The 18765-nt window shown below is 37.0% G+C and overlaps 1 protein-coding gene and 1 long non-coding RNA gene across 4 annotated transcripts in view; one reads left to right on the forward strand and one right to left on the reverse strand.

Moving 5' to 3' along the window:
• The window catches only part of RORA (RAR related orphan receptor A), a 384486-nt gene that overhangs the window by 133165 nt on the left and 232556 nt on the right, over positions 1 to 18765 (forward strand). The window lies entirely within an intron of this gene.
• The window catches only part of LOC146596580 (uncharacterized), a 30502-nt gene that overhangs the window by 9792 nt on the left and 1945 nt on the right, over positions 1 to 18765 (reverse strand). Inside the window, exons 2-3 of one of the 2 annotated variants that reach the window (XR_014895616.1) lie at positions 16541 to 16682; positions 8085 to 8153 (exon numbers count right to left, since the gene is read on the reverse strand). This is a non-coding gene — a long non-coding RNA (uncharacterized LOC146596580). Of the gene's footprint in view, positions 1 to 8084; positions 8154 to 16540; positions 16683 to 18765 lie in introns of those variants that run through there. The other variant, XR_014895615.1, reaches the window with a different exon arrangement.

Here is an 18765-nt window from a genome sequence, read left to right on the forward strand (position 1 = left end):
TGCATATTATATCATAGGCTTCTGATTACAGATGACAGACATGACCCTTGCTGTTCAGTAGAGTGCAGCCTTCTCAAACTTTAATTCTAATTGCACATAGGTAGCCTGTAATAGCTATGGTGAAAAAGCTGTTACAGGATACAATCAAAACACAGGGTTCCTAACAAGATGCTGCTTTAGACTAAACTTCTGTTCATCATGAAAGGTATGACTAATGTAGCCAATAAAATTCATTTTGTTCATCTTACTTTGATCACCTCAGGTGTGGTGGCACCAGACAGTGTGTGGGAATGCCATTGATCTTGACTCTTCAAACTTTCTCATGAGAAGTCTGCACTAACCAAGTGGCTGAAATCGTAAAAGCTGCAGTGGTATCAGTTGGGCTTGTTGTATTATTACTCGTCAGCACAGATGGCTTCCTGAAATCCAGGTACCATTTGCTTGAATGGTGGAAACCACTCTGCAGATTCTGAACAGACACTCAGAGATTAGACTCTGGTATTTCGGATCCCCAGCAGATGCAAGAAGTCATCAGCTGACTCTGTTTATTAGTGTCGACTGGTGGTTCGTAGATTCACACACAAGGTCTAGGCATATTTCAAATGTATTTGAGAAGGGGATCTTAGTAGCCTCTATTGTTAGTGGAGGGAGAGTAGAACTGACATGACTTCTGTCTCATGTGAAAATGATCAAGTACCTACAAAACAGGTTGTTTGCTGTAGTTGTGTTATTTCCTTAGGTTTGAAACTTTAATAATTAAGAGTATATATATTTTGCTTTGGTGTTGAGATATACAGGGTTTTCATCGTTATGAGAGATTGCTTTTTTGCTTGGAAATGTAAAAAYATGATGAAATGGCTATAGCAAAAGTTACAGTAAAATGACACCAATTATGCTGCAAAGACCTTGTAAAAATAAGCTACCAGGTGCAAACCAAGAACTACAAGTCAAAACCAAAATGAATTATTTCCAATGTATTTGTTTTCCGTTGCATCGATAGTGTTTTATGTGTGAAGTAAGCATAAAATCTGCTTCTATTTACAGTATCTCTTAAAACTTACCTAGATGTAACAAGGCTGTTTGATTACATGCTGAAATAGTGTTTGTCCTTGATGGAACAGTCTTTTATATCTTCTTATCCATGAAAAATCTGGAGGGAAAACTTGAAACACAGTAGTCTGGTGACCTGACATAGGAACAGACTGAAGACTTTTGGAAGTCTGGCTTCAAACAGAATTACCTACCTCTTCCTATTTCACAGGATAAGAGGTATTTTCAGACCTTTGAGGATGTCTTATCTAAAATAGATACTGAATTGTTACATTAAACAATGTGAAACCATGTGACACTAAATGCAGTGTAAGGAAGGTGACCCTGAACTGCTTTTGAGAACGTAGCATTCTTTYTGTAAAGTTTGTGCTTCTACTTCTGATTTTAAAAATAATTTGTGTAGTGGAGCTATGCTGTCCAGTTATTTGTGTCAACATTCTAGCATATGACAAAACATATGTGGCATAAACATTGATGATAGTAAACAAGCATAGTGAGTATTTTCCTGTCTCTTCTCTTTCAGAAAATAGGTTCTGCTAAACATCATGTAACTTGCTATATAATCTCACTCTTCTGTGGTCAGGATCTTAACCGGAACAGGAGCAGAGGATACTTTAAATACGTGACTGCATTTGCCAGAAAGTCATTTTAGAATGTTATTTGAACATTATTAGTTCTTTGCTCCAAATAAATTCTCTGTGAATGAATTTTGAATTTCTTGTTTATTGATTTCAGCCAAAATAAGCAGTAAAGTTTTGTTTAGCAATATCATACAAAATATGACTTTAAAAGCATTCAGATACATATTTAACCTTTCAGTTTCAAAGATGCTGGGGTTTTGATTTGTCTTTAACTGTTAAAAATGGAGGCAATCAAAGGAGAAGTGTCATAAATAATGCATATTTATAGAAATAATACCTCTTAGTAATAGGGTTTTTTTTTCCCCAACCATGACAGCCTACTCTTTCACTCCAAACTTCCTCATTTAATGACAGTTTCCTCCTTATATGTAGGTAGCAAAGGTCTGATCAATGGAGACATATGCATTGRAAACTTTAACTTCACCCAATCAAGTGTATAGAGACATCTTATGCTTTCATAATTGTTTTCTTTGTCTTCAGAAATTGGATTTGGATCCAAAACTGCAAGCTGAGCTTAGCTGTRTATCTGTAAAAATGGAATAGAGATCATTCTTTCTGCCATATACAGCATTGGAAGGACTTTCAGGGTAAAATCTAATGGTTGTTAGATAGCCAACAGTCACGGTACAATTAGGATAAGGATGTAGATTTGGATTTCCTAAGAATTTAGCACTTTTAGTAAACTCAACATACCTTTTTTTTCTTTTTGACCAAACATTTGTGGTAATGCAAAAATTTCTGCAGGCTTATGCTTTAATCTGCTGATGTTTATGCTGATTTCTAGTATTCAGTAAGTATATTTGTCCATTGTATTTTTTTTATATATATATAAACAGCTGGAAAAAAGTTTAACAGATGCCAGAACAGTTGTCACAGAGATTCAGTTGCAGTTACTTTAAATTGTTTAATACGTTGTTTACAATATCTTTAATATCGTAAACAGGGACAGGAAAAGAATTTTTTTTTCTCCAGGTCAGTACAGAATTTCTGAGTATAAACGTTAGAAGCTAGAAGTTCAATTTTGCTATAAAGCCAAGCAGTTAGATTACTGTGAGTTGCATAGAAGTGCTTATTTCAGGATCAGTGTTTCCGGAGAGATTCTTTGCGTGTGTTAAGTTAATCATGGGTGAACTAGCTTATCGCATTTGGTTTGTGATTGTCAGGATTAGTGAATACTTTCATATGCAAAACAGAATTTCAGCTAATCCCAACATTTGTAATTAATCCAACAAATTTGTAATTTATCTCAGAATCTGAGCTATGAGAGGACCTTCAGCTTGTTCTTCTCCACTATCCAGTGTCATAAAGACACATTACTTCCTAGCGTGGCAGGAAGATGCGGTAGGAACAACTTCCGTTGTCAGGCAGTGCTACCAAGAAGGATACGCTTGCTAGTGTATTGGGGGCAGGGGAGGGGGAACCTTTCAGTGAACTTTAATGTCTACTTTTTCAGGAGRTGATAAGAGATAAAGACCAGGGGAGGCCATTTTTTTGAGGAAGAGGGCTGGCTAAGGGACTCCATACTTCCAAACAAGCTTGTGTAAATGGTTTATGAAAGATACCGTTACACATGCTTCTCAAGTATTGTTTTCAAACTTCTTCCATAATGTCATTCGCAGCAAAAGGTGGGTCTTGCAGTAGTTTGGCGCAATTGTGTGCTTCAGCTCTGATCTGTGGAGGAGCAGATGAATTTCCTGACCAGTTAAAGATAGATTTTTGAGGTACCTCCTGAATAGAGAACTTCAAAATTCACTTCAGTTGAACCTTGCTTTAGGTTATTGCCCGGATGCATTTAAAAATCAGCTTCAGATCTGTGATGAGAAATGGTAAAGGAAATGGGAAGAATCTTATTCTTGTTCTGCTTGTAAGGGTCAGAAAGTTATAACAAAGCTAAGCCTGACTTCTGTCTGTAGCTGACACTGGGGGATCCCCAAAAACTTGTATTTGACTTCTGACAAGAAAGAGAAGGTACCTCTGGTTTTTTTCTGTGTATTTAAGCCCTTCCTCAGAAGAACGTTTCTTATAAAAAGCTGCTTTTATATAAAGCGTCTARTGTTATGCATGTTTCTGTAAAAAGAATACAAGGTGTGTGTGCATCTTGTTTTTAACCATGTAATCCCTGCCTCAATAATCTGCAGCCCATGTAAAATCAGAGCAGCCTGGGAGGCTACTGGGTTAGAAGGGGTGGGCTTTGTGGAGCCAGGGGATCAGCACTGCAGGAGGGGAATTGGGGGCAGGGAAGCCAAGGGACCAAGTGTGCTGTGCATGCGCTAAGAATCCTCACAGCATCCACATGTGCTGGTAGCCTGCAGAGCTGCTGAATGTTGCGGTGTTTTTCATCGTGTTTTCTCAGATAATCCATGGGCTTTACAATTGAAAATATCCTCGTTAAGAATAGTAAAAATGGTTTGTTTAGATCAGATTTGATTTGAAAGTTTATTTCCTTTCTCCTTATGCAGGTCACGTGGTAATTAAAGTTTGTATTTTCCAACTGAAAATAAATTTGGTTTCTAATAATAATTATGCAAATATTTAGTAATTGAAATACTATTTTAAAATAGCATTAAATAACCTGGGTACAACTTAGTTTTGTTGGCAGTTTATAATGATAGTAACTTGTGCTCCTATGACTGACTAAAGCAGATGCTTTTCTTTCCCATTGGAGATGTGAGTGTTTTAATGGCATTTAATGCTGGTACATTGAATCCTGCAGTGTGTATGTGACCACTTTTTACTTACAAATGTGGTTGATCCTTGTGGACTGAACTCAGTTGTAATCCAAGTATTTATTAGGAAAATGAAATTATTCACAGGCTGATTCTTTTCTAAGTTAAAATTCTGGGAAGAAAGTTACCTGTTTACATCTCTTACATACTGCAAATGTAATAGCAGAAAAATATAGAAGCATCAAGCTGGGTTTTTTTTTCCTTCCTCCCCTCACCCTCTCTTTGGTTGGTCATGTCAACTGGCAAATACAATTGCTTAAATACAGAATTTAGATACCTATAGGTAAGTGTTGCATTGTATTGACTTAGTTAATGGAACGTGTAAATCACTATAGCTGTGAGTGACTGTACTCAAAATCATAATCAAGAAAACCTGCAGCTGAAGGGGCCTGATCCCCTACCTTGTTTTTCCAGTTCTGCACTACTGTAACTCCCTCAAGATACACAAGCCTGAAACCACACTAAAAGAGGCAGCGATCAGGTCCCTGCAGGCCTTCCCATGGCTAGGCGCCCCCTTCCCCCACGGCTAATCCAGCCGGGTGCCTGAGTGCTCGGCAAGGGGGATTACTTTAAGTCTGCATATTTTCATTTTTCCCATGTCCAGGTCAATTTACTGGCTAGGCACAGTGAGCCAGAAACTGATTGCTGTAGTGTGGTGCACAGGAAGCCAGCTGAACTTTAATATAAGGCAAGGCATCAATTTGAGACGTTACTATGTTTACAGGTTTTCCTGCAGGATAAATGGCAGGAAACTCAGGCCGAAATAAACAGCCAGGGTTTTTTCTTTTTCCTTTTTTTCTCTTCTTTTTCTTCTTTTCTTTTCTTCTTCTTTTTTTTTCCAGTGGGGAGAAGAGGCAAGATTATTATATTTAAGAGAAATGTAGGAATTTCCATCTTTTCAGTGACACCATATGAGAACGTGCTTAGTACTGGATAGTGACAGCAAATGCTGAAGTGGAAAAAATATTTTCATCCATCTGCACTAATCTTCTTTTACTCCAAGATTTAGAGAGAGAGAGAGAGGAAAAAATGGAAGAGTGGAATCAGAAAAATCTTAAAAGCTTGGCTTAAGCTTTTAGCTTTGCCAGCTCATTCTCTAGTCAACGAAGAAAGTTCCAGACTTCTGCATTTGTGGTGGGGATATTGGGATTTTAATAATTTGAACAGTGATGCTTGCAGACTTTATTACCAAAAAAAAAAAAAAAAAAAAAAAAAAAAACCAACCCCCCCCCTTCAAATATAGAGGAAGAAAAAGTACAGTAGTAACTGTATAGAAGTGAATCTTTTTTCAAAACAGATAGCAATATATAGTGTATAACTAGAAAAAGCAGAAATTAGCTCAAGATAGAAACTGTGAAGTATTCTGGTTATTCCTGCTGCTATATATCTTGTTATGCCACCAAATTAGTGCTCACGTATGTTATTCTGTGCTGCACAGAGCACTCTGCTGCTGGAGCTGTGCCAAACTGGTAACAAATACAGAAGGATTTAAATGTGGAATTACTCTTTCTTTGCTTTTACCTCGGTAGATGTCACACTTTCAAGGGCATTTTTCAAATAGCAGAACACAGATCATTGCACTTCTTTTTGGCATTGAATTGGTTCTTAAAATAGCTTACTGTATCAATAATGTTCTTTCTTGCATTATTRTGCGGTTATCCTTGCAAATACAAGAAACTGCTGAATTTCATAGTGGCATTTGCAAATCTTGTTTAAAGGCTGGAACTTCTCGTTCAAAATCTGAAGCAAAGAAACAAAAATCATAAAAACTTCTTCAAAAATCTGCTGAAATATAAGAAAGATCTTATTGTGTGATATACAATGAACAGATAACAGAATTTTGCTAAGAGAGAAAAAGATGAAGAATGAACAACTTTGCAAAAGTCAGTATCTCTCTTCTCACTYGGTGGATCAACTAAAAATACTGTCATATTTTTTTCTACTTAAAGGAAAGCACAGGAAAAGAACCACAGGTAAGATGACAGGAACAAAAACATCCTTTTGGATTAGTATTTGGCCATGTAACCCACCATTTCATAATGTATATTTTAAATGTTGGTAGTTTTTTGGATTTCTTTGTTCCACATTTGTGCTCCTTTATTAATGTTAGCTGTGCATTTTTTTCTGCATGCCATTCTATGGCCTATGCATTTCACTGGATATTTCTGATGCTTCTTTCCCTCTTAAGAGGAATGTAAACAAACAAACTTCAGTTTTGAGACTCCTGCAGTTTTTTGCTGGAATAGTGGGTAGAATTTTCTTTSTTCCCCTAACTATCTTTAGGTAAAATATGATCATTATTTTCATCAACATCATTAAGTAAAATGCTTTACAGGGTTATATATATATTAAAAAAAAAAAACTTAAAGCAGGTTAGATGCTAACAAAACGGGCTGATCTCAGCTGCTTTTGAATTCCTACAGGTAGGTGCCTTGCTAGGTGGACACAAACCTTCAAAAAATGGATATATCACTTTAGACTGGGCTATACTAGACTGCTTCTCTGAACTGCAGTGCCTGGTGACGGCAAAAAACGTATTCCTTCTGTCCTAAGAAGAGACCAGAGACCATCACAGCCAGAGGTACTATGCCATGGTAGGAGTYGTATTCCTGAGTGAAACTGCTCAGTTCTTCTGAGCTGGTCTAGAAAAAGAACMACCCTGTGACATGGCTGTTCTACTATACTGTATTATTTACCTGCTTTAGAATTTGCATTGCACCAGTGCTAAGGTATAGGGTTATAGGACACAGAAGAAAATTCCATTCTCATTCTTTCTACACAATCTGAGATACAGAAGAGAAATTTTTTTCAATAATACTATTATGCCGTAATAGTTGTTTATCTTGGCTTTTGCAGACAAGCATCAATATTTAAAGTGCTGCTAGAATCATGAAAACATTTGTGGGCCGCATTTTCCTGTTGTGTATCTGCATATTGTCTGCAGTAAAAAAACATATCTAACAGAATACAGCACTGCCCAGTGTTTCCTTCCAGCTCACTGCTTAGTAAATTRACTGGTTTTATCTTCTAAAGATGCTATGAATAAAATGCTTTACTTATCCTTTGAAAGCTTGAAAATGTAATTATGTTTTTTTTTCATTACTTTAGTCCACCACTAAGAAGAGGTGAACAACTCACTTTAGTGAAGTGCAGCAAGGGAGTATTAGGCAAGGTATTTAGGATCTTTTTAACTCCAAATAGAGAAGAACTAGAATAGATTGATTGGAGAGGCTGTGGAATCCTCCTTGCTAGAGACCTATAAAAGCAGGACAGAGACATCTGTTTGAATGACATGGATATTACTGATCCTGACCTGGGGCTGGATGCAGATTACAGGACCTCTCGAGATCCCTTCCAGCCCTGTTTGATTCTACACCAGCAAGTAACAGCTTAATTTATTTTCTTGAGAGGTTTCTGGATTATAAAATCATTTATATATTCATTTGCTTTTCCTAAAAGCTTTGTCAAACTCTATACTGATTTCTTTTGGTTCTAATCTGAGTCTTTGCGCCTTTGGGACAAAAAGTCCGAGGGTTGATGTTTTGCCAAAATGAATACTAGAACACCTCCAAAACAAATTAAAACAAGAACTGACAAAAGCCACTTTACTTCTGAATGAGGAGTCTTTGAAAGAATTTAATGATCTTTAATTTCATAGTAATTTTCACTTTAGTTAATTTGATTTAACTCGACTTGAATGAGGCTGCACAGACAAGCACCAACTCCTGTTGACTTTCTGTGAGAATGAAGCACAACAAAGGTCCTTAGAGATAAGGGTGCATTTGAAAACATTACCTGCTCTTGTCCTTCATTTAAGAAGTACTTCCAAAACATCATATTTAGCGTTCGTAGCACCTTTGACAGTTAAGCAAAATTGTARCAAATCCACTTCTATTTTAAGATGTTCTCTTTCATCACCATGGGACACATCATGGTCTCTCAGAAGCTGGTGATGCCACAGGCCTGGAATTCAGCTCCAAAAGCTTTAGCCCCCACCTACCACAGTAAGTTAACCTCATGTGCATAACATAATTAAGTTGCTAGAAGAGTGAACATAAGAGAAGCTTAGTACAACATTTTTGTTTTCATTCATTGTGCTTGTAAAGTTTAACTGTGTTCTAGTTTGCTTATTTACCCTCTAGATGGAGAGCAATAGAAGTCTGTGAATAATGATCATTACAGGCTATTTTACAGTCATGAAAATCCTGGAATGCTGCTTCCAGATGGTTTTCACCATGTAGCACAGCAGCTTTCAGAGATTTTTATTACATCAGCAAACTGCTGTTTTATTCAGCTATTAAATGGAGCTGAATTCAAGCTGAAGCAGTAGAAATGCATTTTTTTCTGCACTTGCCCATGATCCAAGGCGAATAAATGATGAGTTGGGAGTATGGGTTCTGGAATTCATTTTGTTTGAAGGAAGTGAGTTGTATAACTAACTTGTGGTGTTGACACTTCTCAGCTGAAAAATGAATACCTGCTAGATGGATGTCCTGTCTGCTTTATCTTTGCATGGTTTGTAGATGTATGGAAATTTGTTTTTCACTATTGTGTTACTATTAACAATTATTTTAGTTTTTATAATAGTCTTTGTGATGAATTGCACTCGTGTTTATAGAACTGTAACTGCTGTGTGATGGAGTAAGGAGGAAACGGTAAGAAATAAGCATTATAACAAATGAAGGTTGAGCTAATACTTGTAATAAGACAGGAAACATAGTCAGCTAGTAATTGGTCCTGAACGTGGCTGGAAGGCCATACTGTTGATTACTGCTACTGCATACTGTTGATTCTTTCCAAGATAGAGTATCTACTTTCTTTGTTTAGCTTTAATGGTCTGTAGTTGATGGAACACCTGTCGGGCTGTTTCTTTTGATCCCTGAAATATTTATCAAACTTATTGCTATTCTAATAAGTCATGTATCTAGATGCAATGACTTGGGGATTATCTGCAGGTTTTTAATCCTTTCCCTAATATTGTTTTCTGTGGCAAGCACAAAAGATGATAATGAAAAGGGTTGGGAGGTACCTCTGAAGGTCATCTTAGCTATCCCTCTACCTGAAGAATATGATCAGTTCATCTGAAAAACATTACTGATGGGTGTGTCCATCTTACACAGCTCCAAAGACAGAGATTCTGTAACTTCTTCAGGTAATCAATACTAGATATTCCTAATGTCCAGCCTAAATCTGCTTTGTTGCAATTTAAGTTCAATACTTCTTGAGTTACCCTGGGGAGTGACAGAAAAATGTGAGTTGTCCTCTCTTTAACAAACTTCCACTCATTTGGAAACTCTTATCATGTCATGCTTTCAGCCTGCTGGTATCTAGACCACAAACCAAATAGTTTCTTTTTATGTTTCTATACGTACGTATTATCCAGCTCTTTTCAGATAATCGATCTCTTTCTTTGAGATGTGSAAAAGAGAAAAAAATGGAAGGGGTCTCCCAAGTGATGCTCCTGTTTACACCTCCAAGTATAGATCATTGGGAGAACAAACACTGCATAGTTTGCAATATTGTTGACTTAGTTCAGCTTTTGATACAAATGTAAGCATTAGATCCTTCTCTGAATCGTTCTTACTCAGTCATTTCCCCTTGTATTTGTGCAATTGTTTATGCCTACCRAAGCTGAATGTTTTGCATTATCTTCAATGAATTATCTTGTTTGTTTCATATCAGTCTCCAATTTGAGATCATYTGAACTCTCATCTTCTTTCAAACTGCTTGTTGAGCCCTCCTGCCTCAAGATTGTTTTCAGACAAAATATTTTCTTTATTGTGAAATGCTGCTATTAAATGACTGCTGTTTAAATACAGCTAGTAAATAACTGTTTCATGAATCAGTACCAACTGGAGACTTGGTCCAGCTGGCAGAAACAGCCTCCTAGCATGCCAACTTTTTTTTTCTTCCCCGGAGAACTGTTGTCCTTCTAATATGTTCAGAGTTAGAAAGTTCAAAATCTGATTCTTCAGACCTTTCTTTTATATATACATATATAAAATATATATATTTATATATATAATATATATTTAATAGTCTCACTAGAGCTTATGAAGGCCTCTGTGTGCTTAAATAGGTCTATAAGCCAGTATACAACTGGCAAATAATTCATATACATTCCAGTAAGGAACTCTATCTCCAGCTTGGTATATTTTTACTTTTTTCTGCTGATTATATTAGTTTTGATTGGTAGCCCAGGTCTGTCCATGACTTAAGCAAAGCCAGGTTAAGTCATTTGACCTCAGATTATCTCCTCAAAATAAAATTAGGCCTATCAGTCTAATATCAGTTCTTGCCCATTCTCTTCAAAAGAAACTTCAGTCACTGAATCTGGGCACTCTGACCCATACTTGTCCCATCTATCACACTGGCATTACGTTGCTGATAGGAGAAATGTCCTTAGCCTAACAACATGTGTGGTGTTTCTCCAGACTCATCATTTAAATCTGTTATCTCTGGGTCTTTTTCTGCTTGACCTCTGGATGTTATTTATGAAAAATATGACATTTGCATTTCTTGACAGTTTAGGGAAATTATCTGTAAGAAATCAGTTTCAATAAATTGTTTGAGCAGAGAAATCTTTCACAGATCATTATTCGTTAAGAGAACTTAGTATTCAATCTTAATACTGGTATCATCACTCATAAACTAGAACTTAAAAATACATATTGGGCAGTAGCTTGAAGCATAGCATTAGGCCCTTGACCTCAATAAGAATTGAGATGGGCTCCCTGAACTGTAAAACACAAAGGTTGTGGTGGGAAAACTCAACAAAAAAAACCCCATGTTTATATTGTATGCTTTGGCATTTACAAATGTTGCTTTGGACTAAGATAATGAATCTTCATACTTTTAATCTCTAAGAAATTGTGTTGTCTTCCTAATGCCAGGGATAAATTTTAGAGATCTTCACCACCATAAGCATTGCTCTGTGTCAACACATACATCTTAGTGGGCCTGAATGCAAAGAGCTGAGAAGAGCAAAGAGTGAGCAGGACTAGTTATTCCCCAAGCTCCCCTAAAGGCATCACTAAGAGAAGGAAAAGAGAAGATTTAGGTGTCTACAGTTAACACTGGACATGATTAGGTGGCTGGAAAAAAGCTAGTGACCGTGACCTGGTTCTATGCTTAATGAACGGGAGATCTCTCTAGCAAAGTATCTGAAGTTGGGTTTTGATTATCATCAGGGTGGGGTGAGAGGGAGGGCAGAAGCACTTGAGCTGAAGCTTAGCTACTGATGTATTCATTTAGACACTCTTATAATTGAAAACAAATAAAAAACACCTCATGAGGTGACCACGAAATTAGCYAAAGTTAGTATCATTTGTCTGGGAAAACAACATTTAGTAGACTATAAAGAATAGACATATTATTTGAAACATTCCTCACAGATTTATTTTCTTAATTTGAAACAATGGTATAAATTGCTCATATAAAGACTGTAAGAAAATCTAGTTGAATATTCAAATCACAAAGTAAAAATTTAAAAATAATAATGACAAGGTTTGGCAGCAACTTCAGATAGAATTTTTTTTTTGCAATATTTAGTATTTTGAGAGCCTTTAGAATAATATTCATTTACCTGAGCACCTTAGTTATATCAAAACTGTAAATTCCATACCTCCTTCTCATTTCTGAATTACAGTTTAAGAGCAGTTATAAGTAAGTAAGTAGCTTTTGGAACTACATCACAGCTTCCTCCACTTCAATAGTGGTAATTTATAGATGGGGGAACTACAAATATGAGAATGGTACAATCTTAATTGTATTATTGTAATTAATCTTCTGAAGCAAATACTGCAATGCAGTACAGAGTACATCATTGCTTTTTGTCTGTCTTGCTTCCTTCCTTTATTTCATCTTCCTGGTGATAGAAAGAAATCCAGCAAAGCAAGGTATAGAGTATACAGCATAATATATATACTGTGTATACAGCATATATTGAGACTGATACAAAAAGGCTCCTAGACTCTAATAGATCAAGTCCAAAAGTGACCTTTCTGTCAGTTGGAAATAGAGTTATGGTAGGGCAGTGGACATCTTAGTTGATTACTGGCAGCTTAGAATTACATTACTGAGAAATGTTCATCTACCTTCTAACTGAAGCCAAAGAAGGCATATTTGAAACTTGCAGCTGACCGTTTCTATGTTCAAGAAATAATTGGCAGAGCAGCCACCATCTTATCCCACAGTTGTGTATAGGTTACTGACCACAGACTTAAGGGAATTGATGGCATGATAACTGAAATGTGGTTAATGGGGTTAATATTCCAAAGAACAAAAACTACACGTGTTCTAATCTAGTAATGTGATTAGATGGGAATTAAGTTGTTAATAGTTATTAAAAATTTGTAGAAATAATAACTGCCAGCTCTGCTACTGTCATGCATGGGGAATCAGGCCTCCAAGACTGTAAAGAATAATTTGTAGTTATTTTCTGCATATGTAATTCCATAGTCTCAATTTAGTAACTTCCATGAGTGATCTTAATTGCTGTGCAACACCACTACAACAGTACAAGTGCTTTTGCAAACCTATGATGCAGGATCACTTTACAGTACTACAACCCAGTTTAGTCTTCTCTGGAGGCCTTTTCAGATATGACACCCATACAAAGTACAGGCTCTAATGTTTATTTTAAACAGAAAATTGAGAAGGTTTCTTTCCTGCTCAAAGTGCTGTATTCTTCAGGTTGCACAAAGCTGAACTAGGAGTGGAACTGCAAGAGGCAAGATCTACAGGACAGTTTAACAGTAAGTACTGACTTGAAGTGGTATCAACATAGATACAACTGAAGAATGGTCTCCAGAAAATGCTGTATCCCACTGTTGTAAATTCACCTTAACAAGCAGTGAACAAARGGTTGTGAAGGATAGCTGTGACTGCTGACAAAGATGTGGTGTAGCTGGCAAGGCTCCTGCTGGCAAAAGGTGTAATATATTATTCCTACAGGTCACATAATGGTAAACGTGCCTTAGTGCCTCTGTGGCATCTGGATTGATTATTGTGTCCACCTTCGAACAGGTCTTGCTTTGTTTTACAAGTAAACGCATTTGTCCCTACTGTGTTGAAGTCAAAAGATCAATTTAGATACAGTGAGCCCCAAATGAAGACAATAATGATGTATGCAGAAGCTGATTTTAGCTTTTATAGAACTACCTATCATGTATGTAAACAAATGTCTGTGAGTGTATATACATTTTTTTTTCTTGCAAGTGTGAATTCCCTCCCTCCCCATCCAAGCTTATGTACCAAGAGCGTTATTCTAAGTAAACAGAGAATATTTGATTGCCAGGTGGTGACATCATATCCTAACCTGTCATCTGATAAAAAGGCCTCTCTCGGTAAATGTGGTTTACCTTTCCTAATACATTTGATAAAATTACAGATGAAAGAGTCCTCTAAAATCTAAGTTTTCACTTTGGAGCCTAAGATGCAGATTTTTGTCTTAGATGATGGAAATGGCATTTTGGCTAAAATAGAAACTTGAACATTTCCATTAGGAATATTCACTGGCATGCAATCAAAATGGAAGAGTGTCACTTGAGAAGGATGGTCAGACTGATTTCTGGGATGTGGGAAACAGATGTTCTCAAATCAGAACAAGCTCTTGTAACTTTCAGTCTTATTTTGGGGATATTCCATTTCAAATAATGATTAACTATTCACTGGGCCAGATGTATGGCAATTGGCTCTTTAGCTTAGCCATTAGGGAACTTGTTTAGGATATGGGATGCTGAAGTTCAAGTCCTTATTCTGCCTGTTTTGGCACTCATCTCTTGGGTAACTGCCTAAGATACTAGRCTATTAACTGTTCTAAGATAGCACACTGGCAAAATTCTCAAGGTTTCATATTTATTCCAAGATAGAATAAAAAGTATTTTCCAATTTTTCATGAAATACGGTTCTTGTTTTTCTGCCAGCCACAACTGTAACTTCTGGCAAGAGTCAGTTTGAAGTAAGCACCATGATCAGGGGAAACAGAAAAGTGGCCTCGAGCTGTTTCTGCCACCTACCTCCAGAGCTGGGTCAAGAGTGCTGAGCCATGAGTACATGTGCTCCCTTTGATTATGTTTRTTAACAGGGTGACAGATGCTGTGTTTTGATGCTGAGGATTTTTCTAGAACCTGTTCCAGTTAAAGGCATGCATACATATTCTTCATGTTTGTGAATACACATATACTTCAAATCTGTCCTGTAAAGCTGGATGTATTTGCTGAAATTGAGTCTATTTGGGTTGTTCACATGAGACAATTTTTCCTTTCTCATAGAATCATAGAATGGTAAGGTTGGAAGGGACCTCTGCAGATCATCTAGTCTAACCCTCACCATAGYCCGTACGGGGATTGAACCCACAACCTTCGCATTAGCAGAACCACGCTCTAACCAACTGAGCTAAACCTTCTCAAGAAACTCCTTGGTCAGGATCCTGTATCATGTTCTCCTATGCTGTCTTCTACTAACATGGAGTGTGTTTTCAACACAAATATTGCTTGGACTGAGATAAAAACAGCCTAGCATTGAGTATCAGGGGAATATAAGAAGCTGTATGATGTTCTTTTCTATGCAGAGTTCAGCTCTATAACAAGCTAAAGACCTGGCCCAACAGTCAATGAGCTATTTACCTTTTTTACTTGCTGTTTTTTCTACATAGAAGATATTTTATTTTGGCTACAAAGCACCATTGTCACTCCAGTTGTATTTCTATTTGCTTTTTCTGCATTAACTTGCTCTTTTCTGCAGGTTGAGGTCTCTCCCCTCACACAAGCAATGGCAGAGCTTAAGCCTTTGCTGTGCCAGTGGAAAGCATTTTTTCCCTAGAAACTTTCCTTACCAAGTGATTTTTAAATGGTATCATCCAAACATCTTAGATTTAATTGCTTTAAAAGGTATTTTATTGTGGAGCATCTCCTGCAGTATTTGTCTTGTAAGAAGCTGGTAGTAAATGGTGTGAGAGAATGGAGACTTGAAGAGACCACAGCAACCTTTARAACAAAGCAAAACAAAACAAAAATTTTTGCCTAGATCTGTGTCAGTGGGAGGCCACTGTGACCTACAGCAGTTAATTTGTTTTGCATGTTGCTGCTGTTATGCTAATTAGATATTTCTTGAACCAATAGATTGGCAGTTCCAAGTTTCAAAACTTTGTTCTTTTTCTTCAGGAGAAAAAAAAAGTGGATGAACATTTCTTGACAGCATACAATTACAGGCTGCCTATTTCTTTTTCTGTGCATATCTCTATATAGCCAGTACAAAGCTTGCTTTTTGTATGAAAAATGCTGTGGTAGCACTAGGTCAACCTCAGAAACAGAAAATTACCAGAACTGTATTAAATAATAAGGTTTTTAATGCTTAGAAGAAATTGCCACTTTTGATGAGGAAAAACCCCTGCGAGCTGCATGTTCTACAGGGACACTGGAGAGAGCGGGAAGAAGGGGGAGCATGGAGTCCACTGACTTTTCAAACCTGTAGGCTAAGGGGTTAGGTTGATACAGCCCTAAACTGATGGCTGCTTTAGTATGACCTTCAGGGTTGGTAGTGCTACCATCTCTGACTTGCCATAAAGGAGTAAGTGCATCTATTCAGGGAGCAGGATATTACTCATATACATTGCACTTTTTTTGAGCATTCGGAAGTTACAATTTTTTGCCTTCATTTGAGTATAAATGACTGAATAGTTAGGGCTCCTCTAAGGACATCAACCTTCCTACTGGACTGAAGATGGCTTAAATATACCTCAAAGAAGTGCACAGCTGTGAAGTACGGCCACTCACAAAAGCAAGCTGCCTCCTCCTATACACATTAGTGCCCTGTCACARTACTAACTTTTGCAACTTCCCATCCCTTTTTCCCATCAGAAACCCTGAAGAGGGTTTATAAAGTATTGAAAACTGTCTTGTAGTATGTAAAAGGCACAGATACTTCAACTTTCCTTATTCTTACATGCTGTTATGGTTCAAACATTCTCTATTATAATTCAAACACTGTCTACACCAGTTTTGCAGAATTAGCATAATTAATTTTTACATGATTTTTAAATTTTTTGAAAATGTAAAAAGATTATCATGTATATAATTCAAATACGGATCTCAACAAACTGGAAAAATTGAGAAATCTCACCCTCAATAGTTTGTTTCTGAGTCTGTTGATGAGTAGTCTTAAAATTGAGGAGGCACATGCTGTGTCTTCAGGGCACATAAGCAACGCTGAGATGGGCTTCCCTCACAGAGGATTCAGAGAATGAAAACAGAGTTTCTTCTTTCTGTTGATACAGATAATAGTGACCAGACAASTCAGCTCTCTCTTATCTTAATTCACCCTTAATTCAAACCAGAACACTCAACCTGCTTACTGGCTATGAAGAGCTAGTATTCTGTACACATAGAAAYGGTAATTTTTAAATTTAACCTTTAGCCTTTCAGTTTTAAAAAGTAGAAATGTAAATTGAGAAAAAATTGGTAAAATCCTGTGTGATCCATCCTTAGAAATCCAGTCTCCAGAGAGCAAATATTTAGCTCTGTTCATAGAAATAACCTCATGAGATCTAATGAATGTCAAGCTTGTCCTAAATAGCTTCTCTTTCCTTGGCAAAAATTTATTTGGTTCAAATCAGATTCTCCAAAGAATACAGAGAAAATGCCATTTTTTCTTTTTAGTAAATAAATCTTTCATGTCAGGGTCATTTTTTTTTTCATATTGAGTTTGGCTTTCTAAGGATCTGCTGTTGAACATACTACTTCCACTTTTGTATCACCCTTACAAAACTGGCAGGCATGTATCACTCAAATATGATGTCTTTGAGGACTTCTTGTATAAGCAATCTGAAACAGGATTACTTTCAAATTATCCTCAGTCCCATTTCTAGTAGAATTGGGCCAATTTTGGATTCAGAATGTCAAACTGCTTAGCTCTTGGACAAACTAGATAAATTAGATAAATCCTCATTACTGATTCTGACTATTACAGGCATGACGCCCTCCTGCACACATTAAATTCAGATGAAAGCGGGATTTACCCTCATTTTTTACACTGAAGATTYCCAGGTTTTTGGATTTGTTTCAGGCCCATCTATGTTGTGTTTTGTGTTTCAGAGAAGACACTAACTGACAGTTACACTTTGATGCTAACAATGATGGTGTAAATATGGAGCAATGTAATTTTTTTTTTAGCTTTTTATCCCAACATAGCCTTTATTTTGCTTTCTGAATCTCAAGTGTTTTAGATGATCATCTTTTATTCAGTATACTATTTTAGAGGGCTACCTTCATGAATCTAAGAATGGTTTTTGTAGCTTCACAGTGAGTTAGGTTTGTGAGAATGAGTTTCAACTGGTGACTGTTAGTTTAGATAAAGGACTTGGCAATGAGCAAAATTCCCTCCGTAAAGGATACCAGTATCCATCAGTTGGTCCTATCTGTTGGAGGCGAGTATGAGGAGAAAATGGAGCTAAGTAAGACTATAGTAGTAGTGATTACCTAGATGGTTGTTTAACCAAGCAGCAAGTAATGAAGTCAGGGATTGTAATGTCACATCAACTGCGTTACCTCATTTTCTTCTCTTGCAGACGCAGGGAGGTTAAAAATAATGAGCCTGTCTGCCTTTCCTCATACCCCTGAGCACACTGAATCACGAGCACCTTCTTTCTAAAACAAATTTATTTCTTGCTGCCTCTTTCCCAACAAAGACTTGCCTGTGATGAATACTGGACTTCACAACATATTTGTCAAAGCAGTGCACCTGTGAGGGTTCCAGCACAAGATAAATTTTGGCAAACTGAGGGTGAAGGGGGAGGTACTAGGCAAGGAATAAATCTTAGCCTGTTATGCCAGACTGCGAATGAGCATTCTCCTCCCAAGAATTGCCCCTCTGACAAGTTATGATGAATTACACTCTTTGTTGATACCTTCATCGTGTTATTTATGGCTCATTAATTGAACCGAAAAGGAGACTTGTAGCACAGCAGGGACATTGTACAATGCTTTTCCAGTAGGTTGATGCTGAAAACCAAAGGATAAAAACAGAGGAGGAAAAGAAAAGATAAAGTAATATATACATATGTGTACTCTGCACTGAAAAGTTCTACATGCTGTAAGATAGCCATGCTGAATTGTATAGCAAGTACTCTCAATCCCCTAATAACCATTCATTTTTAGTCGTCCTGGATGTCCCAGCAGGAGTGTGTATGTTTATACCTAGTAACATTCTTCCCTGTTCTTTCCTTGTATCCTGTTGCCAAGAGAGATTCTTACCTGCCGGTGGATGGAAAGGAAGGATGCTGATGTGAGACTGAAAGTGGGGTGTTTCCATACCAAATGAAAAGTTTTCTTATGCTTTTTTCTTTTCTT

This window comes from Rhea americana, unplaced genomic scaffold (assembly GCF_003343005.1).
Source record: "Rhea americana isolate MKP2758 unplaced genomic scaffold, rheAme1 scaffold_2, whole genome shotgun sequence".
Classification (NCBI taxonomy): Eukaryota; Metazoa; Chordata; class Aves; order Rheiformes; family Rheidae; genus Rhea; species Rhea americana.